Genomic DNA, 10,645 nt, shown 5'->3' with positions numbered 1-10,645 from the left:
TCGTTGGATTTGTTCTGAGAATGATTTTACATATGGAAATCTGAAATATTTTGTTTCTTTATTCCTTACCAGTTGTGTATCTGTTAAAAGTTTAAAATTATTGATAACTCTATTTACTAATGTTGTGGGGTAATTGTTATTTCTTAAAAAACTTTTAATTTTCATTGTATTAGATTCATGATACTTCGGGCTACTCAATTTATAGGATCTAAACAATAAGTTTTTAATTATTCCTATTTTGTTTGACATTGGATGTGACGATAGGTAATTAATTACTCTGCCTGAAGATGAAGGTTTTGTGTACCAATTAGTTGTTAAAGTCCCATCGGTGTTCCGTTCTACCATAATATCCAAAAATGGTATACAATTATTATTTTCTAATTCCATGGTAAACTTAAGCTTGTCATGATAATCATTAAAATGATTTAAAAGTTCCTTTGTTTTGTTAGATGGGCACGCCAAAATTGTGTCATCAACATATATTTTAATAAAAGCTAATTTAAAAGGTAAATTAGGAACTATGTTAGTTAGGAGTTCGTTCATCACCAAATTTGCCAAAACTGGACTGGCAGGGTTACCCATAGCTGAACCATCCAGTTGTTGGTAGAACTGACCACCGAAAGAAAAGTAACTGCTATCGAATAAATATTCAATAATTCTCAGCAAAAGACTTTTAGGTATATCTGTGTAAGCGGATATAGTGCCCCATTTATTTTTTATAATATTTAAAACTAACGATTTAGGAATATTTGTGAACAATGACGTAACATCCAAGGACACTAAAATATAATTTTCTGGTATTGACACACTTTGTGAGAATTCTACAAAATCAAAGGAATTTTTTATGTTAAAACAAAAAGTTGATGTAACTTGGTTTAGAATACCATGAACAAAGACAGCTAAATTATATGATGGAGAATCAATACAACTGACCACTGGTCTTAAGCTCAGGTTTGGTTTGTGTGTTTTCCGCAAACAATAAAGTTTAGGAAACACACTATTATTTGTACGTAACTTTCTGAAGAATGACTCATTAATGTAATTGTTATCTAATAATTCTTTAGCGATTTTATTTGCTTGATTTTGAAACCTCATAGTAGGATCAGATTTTAAGGTTTTATAAGTATTGGCATCACTCAATAAATCACGCACACCAGCTAAATATTCATTCTTATACATGACGACAGTAGAGCCACCCTTGTCAGAGCGCATAACAACTATTTCAGGATGTTGTCTTAAAAAATTCTTAAATAATGCAAAATCTTTTTTAATTTTATTCAAGTATGGTTGTTGATTAAAACAAGAACCATTTGTAGATGTTATAAAATTGGTTAGACTATGGATACATTTGGACCTTAAATTTTCTTGTTCTTCTTCATTCAAATTTAATGATTGAACACAAAATTCTAAATCCTTTATTATAGTGGGTATTGGGACATTATCCCGATTTACAGGCAAAGAAAATTTAGGGCCAGCACCTAGGATTTTTTTAACTTCATTCGGTAAGTCAATATTCGTATAATTGTAAAGAAAATTATCATATGCACCTAGTTCAAACAAAAATTGGTTACTACTAAGTGCAGTAATTTTTTTGATATTATTTTGTTTGATAGTTTTAAATATTTGTTTATAATTACATTAATGAGTCATTCTTCAGAAAGTTACGTACAAATAATAGTGTGTTTCCTAAACTTTATTGTTTGCGGAAAACACACAAACCAAACCTGAGCTTAAGACCAGTGGTCAGTTGTATTGATTCTCCATCATATAATTTAGCTGTCTTTGTTCATGGTATTCTAAACCAAGTTACATCAACTTTTTGTTTTAACATAAAAAATTCCTTTGATTTTGTAGAATTCTCACAAAGTGTGTCAATACCAGAAAATTATATTTTAGTGTCCTTGGATGTTACGTCATTGTTCACAAATATTCCTAAATCGTTAGTTTTAAATATTATAAAAAATAAATGGGGCACTATGTCCGCTTACACAGATATACCTAAAAGTCTTTTGCTGAGAATTATTGAATATTTATTCGATAGCAGTTACTTTTCTTTCGGTGGTCAGTTCTACCAACAACTGGATGGTTCAGCTATGGGTAACCCTGCCAGTCCAGTTTTGGCAAATTTGGTGATGAACGAACTCCTAACTAACATAGTTCCTAATTTACCTTTTAAATTAGCTTTTATTAAAATATATGTTGATGACACAATTTTGGCGTGCCCATCTAACAAAACAAAGGAACTTTTAAATCATTTTAATGATTATCATGACAAGCTTAAGTTTACCATGGAATTAGAAAATAATAATTGTATACCATTTTTGGATATTATGGTAGAACGGAACACCGATGGGACTTTAACAACTAATTGGTACACAAAACCTTCATCTTCAGGCAGAGTAATTAATTACCTATCGTCACATCCAATGTCAAACAAAATAGGAATAATTAAAAACTTATTGTTTAGATCCTATAAATTGAGTAGCCCGAAGTATCATGAATCTAATACAATGAAAATTAAAAGTTTTTTAAGAAATAACAATTACCCCACAACATTAGTAAATAGAGTTATCAATAATTTTAAACTTTTAACAGATACACAACTGGTAAGGAATAAAGAAACAAAATATTTCAGATTTCCATATGTAAAATCATTCTCAGAACAAATCCAACGACATATCCGTGAAAAAAATTACAATTTTAAACTGGCCTTTTACAACATAAACTCGGGCAGTGTATTGTTTTCCCAATTAAAAGATCGTACTCCCCTTGAGTTGAGCTCAGGTTTGGTATACCGCATACCTTGTCGTAATTGTGAACAGTGTTATATAGGTATCACTAGGCAGCATTTAAAGAACAGACTATATCAGCATCAATATGATTGTAGAGTCATAAATATGAACAAAAAAGATAAGACCGCTTTAGCACAGCACTTTTCCACAGGGCATAACTTCAATTTTGATGATGTTAGCATAGTTGATAGAGAGAGGCACTATCTTAAACGTAATATCAGTGAAATGATACACATCCAACTGCATAATTCTGTTAATCACCGAACCGATACTCAGGGCCTAAGTACACAATATAATCACATCTTAAAGCTGTATAAATCCAAACTGTAAAGTACTTAACTTTTCAACGAGCCCAGGTAATATTAAACCTATTTTACAGACATAAAAAGAATGTGCATCATTCCTGCTTTATAACAATAAATTCTGCGTACAGTTACTACTAAACACTGACTTAGAAAGTGCTTTTTTTTTTTTTTTTTTTTTTACTATAATTATTATACGTACTACTTATTCACTGTGAATCAATCTGTGATATAAGCCAATTTTATTTTATGTATACTGTGTGTTCTTTTTTTTTTTTTTTTTGGTTTTACTTAATGGTTGTGCTGCATATTTTAATGTATAACAATCGTATCTGTGGTGTATGTATGATGGAGATGTTATTAGGTTTTAATTGTTACGTAAACCTCTAATGTAAATTTGGTAAGTCATCTTAATTTTAACTTTGATGCTTTGTTCTCCGTTTTATTTGTGTTTTTGTTTGGTGGTTTCTTAACTATTATATTAATAACTATTGCTTTCACCATTTTGTACCAATTGTATCTTTTTCAGCCTTGAAAAAGACGTAAATAAACGTCGAAACGTCGGCTAATTTCAAATCTTGAGATTTGATTTCTGTCCTTAACCCGCTATACTTCACTTCTACATACATTATAACATTATTTTAATAGGAGTAAAGCGGTTACATCTCAATATTGTTCTCATTGCCCTATTTTGAATTTTTTCCAATTGAGAGATTTTATATTGCGGTAAATTATATAAAAGTTTTGAACAAAATTGTAAATGCGGACGAGCTATAGCATTAAATAACGTTATTTTTGTATTCATTGATAAGTTTTGTCCCACCCTATTAATGAACCCTACCTTTTTAGCAAACTTTCTCATGATATAATCCGCATGAGACTGAAAAGTTAAGTTCGAGTCTAAAATTACTACGAGATATTTAATTTGATCCTCGTAAACTAATTTCTGTCCATCCACACAAACACTTACACTTACACTTTCAATGTCAATAGAAGATGTCTTCGACCGTCTACCAAATATACAAAATGTTGATTTTGTGGTATTTAAGCTTAACTTATTGTTACAAAGCCAGTCAAACAAATTGCCAAGTTCTATGTTCATGTCGCAAACCATTTGCTGTAGATTTTGACCAACTATATAGAGCATAGTATCATCAGCAAATAAAATAATATTTGATTTTTGAGCCACCCTAGCCATATCATTAATGTAAAATAAAAATAATAATGGACCCAGAACAGTACCTTAGGGCACACCTACATCGACATTTACAGTTTCAGACATAGCATTATTAAACTTCACACGTTGTAACCTATTACACAAATAAGACTTTAACCACTTTAAAACGTTCAGCTTAATTCCTATGTGCTCTAACTTACCCAACAATATATCTCTATCAACAGTTTCAAACGCCCTTTTAAAATTCAAAAACTCAGCCAACACATGACCTGAGTCAGTTGCCTTTAAAAAATTATCACAGATATTCAGAAGTACAGATTCACATGAATGACGTTCACGAAAACCATCAGATTGGTTAGGAACTATAATTTGGTTGTTATCACAGAATTGCAGTAATTGTTTTTTTACACATACTTCTAAGACCTTTTCATATATAGGAACAGTATTGATAGGACGAAACTCATTAGACAACTTGGTATTTGGCACCTTTGGGACAGGAATAACTGTTGATATCTTCCAGGACTCCGGGAAGACGCCATTTGAAAGTGAGGTATTTACGACGTCCAACAGCCTATTTCCAGTAACATGAAAGAGATCACAAAGAATCTGTTTGGAGATGCCATCTTCACCCCCGCCTACATTTTTTAGATTATTAACGACTTGTCTCAATTTAGCCATTGATATTGGTTCAAAATTCTGGAGAATATTAGTTGAGGTTGGACTTCTTGGGGCATTGCTAACTATATTTTGTTGCGGTATATTTTGAATAATCTCACTGATACTATCTATAAAAAAATTATTAAATTGATGTGCTATTGCTGCTACGTCAGTCTCAATCTTTGTTCCAAAGAGAATTTCGCTCTGTATTGCTTCAGTTTTACCCGGCAGAAGGGTCTTCAGATTTTTCCATAGCTCCCTGCATATGGTTGCAGCAAAATAATTGTCTTTCTCATTCCTAATTTTACTCCCGATAGCATTTCGTCTTGATTTATACTCTGCCCATATGTCTTCACTTTTATGTAAAATGGCTCTTTTATACAGACTATCCCTCTCACGCATTAGATTTTTAATTTCCGAGTTAATCCACTTCTTATCTTTATATTTTTGTTCTGTGACAGCTAAGATCATGGGACACATTTCGTTGAGGCTTGATGTAATAGAGAAGATGAAGGCTTCTGCTTGTAAATTAATATCTGAAATGCTGGTGTTCCAAGGTTTACTAATAATATCATGTTGCAATTGATCCGAGTTATAATGTTTAGTAGATCTTTTCAAAGTACTTAGTTATATTCGGAGTCACTATATTTTGATGATCAACATTAATCGAGATAATGGAATGGTCACTGATTTTCGGTGTTAAATGAACTTCAAGAGGTAAATTTTTATCGTTCGTTACTACATAATCAATAAGCGTCTGGCTCGTAGGTACTATTCTTGTAGGCGATTTTACAATTTGTGTAAATCCACTTAAAAATATGACATCTTCTATATTGTCAGCATAAAATGAGTTTTTAAGTAAATCCAGATTAAAATCTCCTAAAATAATAATAGTGCCATTAAAATCGCTTTTCGTCTAGGTAGTTTTCAAAAAACTCAATAAAGGCAGCATCCTGTCTTTGCGGAGCATGGTGCAATACAGAACACAAATACTTTACACCAGAATACTTTACACCAGACGAGCAAAGTTCCAAGGACAACAACCAAACAAAATTTTCAACACATTGCACATTTTTTAACTTGTAAAATACGAAATTGGCGAATGTACCGAAAAATTCAAAATGGCTATTCCAATATGGCCGACAAATTCTGAAAAAAAAATTATTTTACAGAATTCTTTTTTTTTTTTCACTTACTTTCAAAACTCATAAAACAAAAACTTTTTATTCGATTGTTTCTTAATTTCAAAAGCCTGTGATTTTTCAAAATTTTTCGAAAAAATCGGTCAAATAATCCAAAACTTGCCGGTTCCAAAATGGGCGATAAATTAAAAGAAAATATTTAATTTTCCAGAACTTTTGTTTTTTCAAATAATAATTTAACTCGCTTTCAAAGCTCATAATTTAGGCTTTTATGAAATTCTAAGGACGACAAAAATAGAAATAAAAATGATTTTCAAAATAGTAATTCAGTTTTGTTTCGTCACTTTTTAATTAAAACGTTAATTTCTAATTTTGAAAACACTTTTTATTCGATTGTATCCCAATTTCAAAAGCCTGTAATTTTTTTTAAATTTTTTGAAAAAATCGATTTGATCTTTGTTTTGATATTTTGAGATTCTTAATCACGATAAAAAATAAGAATTTTTCGAAAAAATAAAAAGAAAATTAATTTAATTTTGTCTCGTTTTTTTTACACTCAATAATAACAGTGCCAAATTTTATATTAATATTTTCAAAATAAAAAATGGCAAATGATTTTAAAATGCCAGTTCCAAAATGGGTGATAAATTTTGAAAATAAAATTTATTTAATTTTCCAGAATTCTTGTTTTTTTAAATAATTCAACTCGCTTTCAAAGCTCATAATCTAGGATTTTTCGAAATTCCAATGACGACAAAAATCTAAATAAAAATGATTTTTAAAAAAGTACAGTGAAACCTCTCTTGAGCGGACACTCACGGGACCTTCAAAAAGTGTCCGCTCAACGTAGGTGTCCTTTCAAGGGAAAAAGGCCACACAGAAGCAAAATTAAACAGCATGTTATTTTTTTAAACAAGTTTAATATTAATTATTTAAGGAAAATAAGTATATAATTAGGGTTACAAAATAATTATAATTATGCAAAAAAAATAAACTTAAATAACAAACCGAAAATAAACTAAACTAGTACATACATACATATAAAGATTTTTGTAAGAAATGTAAATATTTTGGAACACATGTACAAATTAAGATCATTGTTTATGTTTAAAATATTTTAATAAAGACGTTTGTCGATTCTTTTTGTTGAGCAAAGTATCTTAGAAATGATAGTAGATAGCTTAGATAGTAAATCTATAGCAGATAGGTCACCCCTAGCCTGAGTGAAGCGTTTTAACTGTTGCGTCATATTAAAAGCCTGTTGATAGGTAGTCAATTTCTCTTCTTCCTCAACGTGTTCCTCTTCTGACTCATCGGATGATACCACTATTTCCTCTTGATTCCAAACCTCCAGAGGAAGGTCATCAATTTGCTCCAATAATAAATCATTGTCTACATTAAAAAATTCGTTGATATCATTATTGTTTATCATTCCAAAATTATCCTTATTCCTCAACATTTGAGCTAAAAGTGACAATGGAATGTCGTCTTCATTTTCCCAGATTTCCAGGTTTTCTGCTCTATTTTCTGAATTATTAGAGTGTGTAATGCCAGACTTAATAAAGCAATTTTGAACCGTTTTCTTTGTCACTTGGTCCCATGCGATGTTTATAAAGTAAATTGCATCTAGGACGTGCAGTAATTCAGCAGTATTTATGGCTAATAAAAGTTTTTTAATAATGGACGTGATCTAAAGGCTGTACAATAGAAGTGCAGTTTGGAGGCAAAAAAATCAATTTAATATTTTTCAATCTTATATCCTTTGGGAGACAACATGCATTGTCGAGAAATAATAAAATTTCTCGTTTTTCACGCATCATTTTTTGAACAAATTGATTTAACCATTCGGCCATTAGTTCACCGGTCATCCAAGCTTTTTTATTCCACCTATAAGTGACTGGCAATTCTTTCACAATAATATTTTTAAATGCTCTTGGTTTGGCCGTTTTTCCGATCACTAGAGGTTTTTCTTTTTGTCCGTCCATATTTACACAAAAAAGTATAGTCAGTCTCTCTTTTGAAAATTTACCTCCAATACATCTTTCTCGCTTCAAATGTAGAGTCCTGTTTGGCACTGCTAGGAAAAAATAGCCCAGTGTCCAGTGTCATCAGCATTATAGATATTTTTGGGAGCATAGTTCTTAATTACAGATGGTACTTTCTCCCAATATGTCGTGACATCGGCAGAGTTGACACTTGCGGCCTCCCCACTGATAGTTCTAAAAGCAATGTTGTGCCGGGTACGAAACTTTTGCAGCCAACCTTCTGATGCACTGAAAGTTCTATACCCCAAACCATCAGCGATTTCTTTGGCTTTTGTTTTAACAGTTGTACCTAAAAAGATAATAGGCACATGTAAAATATACAGTAATATGTGTAATAATTGAAGTATGTTACCTGATAATGGAATATTTTTGCTTCGAACTCTAATGAACCACTCATAGCACTGTCTGTCAATATTTTTGCCCTCTTCTCTTAGGAAGCTTCTTTTTTCATTCACATTTATATTTGAGTGGAAGTTACTTAATAAAACATCCTTATTTTTAATTATCTCAGCTGCGCTTTTCCTATTCCAAACCGTTTTGCTAAGTCGCGTACGCTTAGTTTGTCTTAAAAATCTCAATTACGTCAACTTTTTCTTTAAGAGTTAGCACTTTATGTTTCGACGACATATCGGTTGTTACGCTAATAACGCTAGAAGATACGACAATAAACTAAAGCCAAATGCATTAACAAAACAGTCAAAACACAAAAACATCCCGACAAATCGGCGCCATGGGAGGAGTACCGTCGTATCGGGGAAAACCCAGGCTCTGGCGCCAATGCAACCCCTGATTGCATGTTTACATTTTTTCTGTGTCCGCTCAAGAGAAGGTTAAGCGGTTCTTCGGACCACTTTTAAAGAGAGTGTCCGTTAAAGCATATGGGAATTTAGTGTATTTTCAATGGGATCAAAAAAACTGTCCGCTCAAGGGAGTTGTCCGTCTATTGGAGGTGTCCGTGTCGGGAGGTTTTACTGTAACACTGTAATTAAAATTTGTCTTGACATCTTTTAAGACGGAATTTTTTTTTTATAAAACATCATTCTTCCAAATTTCTAATTTTGAAAATACTTTATATTCGATTGTTGAATTCAAAATTCTGTAATTTTTGAAAAATTTTTGTTGTTTTTAATAACTTAATTACTTTTAAAACTAATAATAATAAAATAAAAGAAAAATTAATTTAATCTTCTTTCGGCCTTTATTTAAAAAATAAGAATTACTTTAATATAAAAATTTATTTAATTTTATCTTATCAGTATTTTTGAAGCTGACAACAAATTTTTAAAACAATAAATTCCAATTTTAAAAACATTTTTTAATCGATAGTTTACCGAACTTTATTTTTAGATTTTTCGACATTTTGACAGCTGACAAACTTTTTTCAAGTGAATGTTCTTACGAAAAATAATCTTGTTATTTGTTCACACTCGGTACATTCATACAAATAAAAAAAAGAGATATATTGACAATAATATTGTACAGACCCTTTGTCTACCTTAAAGTGTTGTACAAAGTCCATATTTTACTCTGTCAATAAAACAAAACGATTAGATTGAATTAAATGTACATAATATCGACCATTAATTATTTAAAAAAAAAAGAAAAAAAAATTGTAAAAATCACTGTAAATATAAACGCAACATTTTTATTACACCCCTAATGTATAAGTAGGTAGGATAGATCTTATTTTCAAAAAAAAATCACATGACATGGTTTCTTTACTCAACTACAGACTAACCTATAATCTAAATGTTCTAAATAGATATTCAGGATGTTCTGTAAAGCAATTCAAACGTACAGGATGTGCCAAAAAACGACCCTATTTAATTTTTTTGCTAAATCGTTTTTTACATGACCTGTACAGACCCATGTAGCATGTTTAGCTTTTAATACTTATATATAAATATTTATAATCAATTATAATCGGGTTATCTAGGGAGAGTAGTGAAAAATTCAAGGAATATGATTAAAAAGTGTGTCGGATATGAGATTACCTAGATGTACCTTAATATCTCCTTTACACAAATTTAATATTTATGTATAATGACTGAAGAAAGATCTTTTTTCTATTTATAATAATGTTATTAAGGCATATTTTACGTTGTTTATTAAAGGTTGTTGGATATGTTTAAAATGAACCTAATTGTAATAGAAATTTGTATAAGCTTGTTTATTTATATTTCCAATGGGATACCTTATATAGTGTTATAAGTTTGAATTATTCGTGAAATTTTAAGAAATTTGAGAGAGTTAATTACGATATAATAAAATAAATCCAATATCTTAGAATATTCTTGAAAATGATGAGTTTCTTCTTAAATTGAGATGTGGAAATTTTAAGGTCCACTTTTTCACATACATTCTGAAGACGGAGCAAAATTTGGAATCTCGAATTTTTGAAAAATTCTTCTGTTTTCCTTCTGTATTCTATAATTCTTCAGTATAAACTATCTGTATTCTCGAAATTATTAAAATTTTTTTTACATTTTTATTACGATAAATAAAATTTAAATTTAGAAAATTAATTTAA

The sequence above is a fragment of the Anthonomus grandis genome, chromosome 2, assembly GCF_022605725.1.
Source record: "Anthonomus grandis grandis chromosome 2, icAntGran1.3, whole genome shotgun sequence".
Lineage (NCBI taxonomy): Eukaryota > Metazoa > Arthropoda > Insecta > Coleoptera > Curculionidae > Anthonomus > Anthonomus grandis.
Note: the sequence above shows the minus strand (reverse complement) of the source record.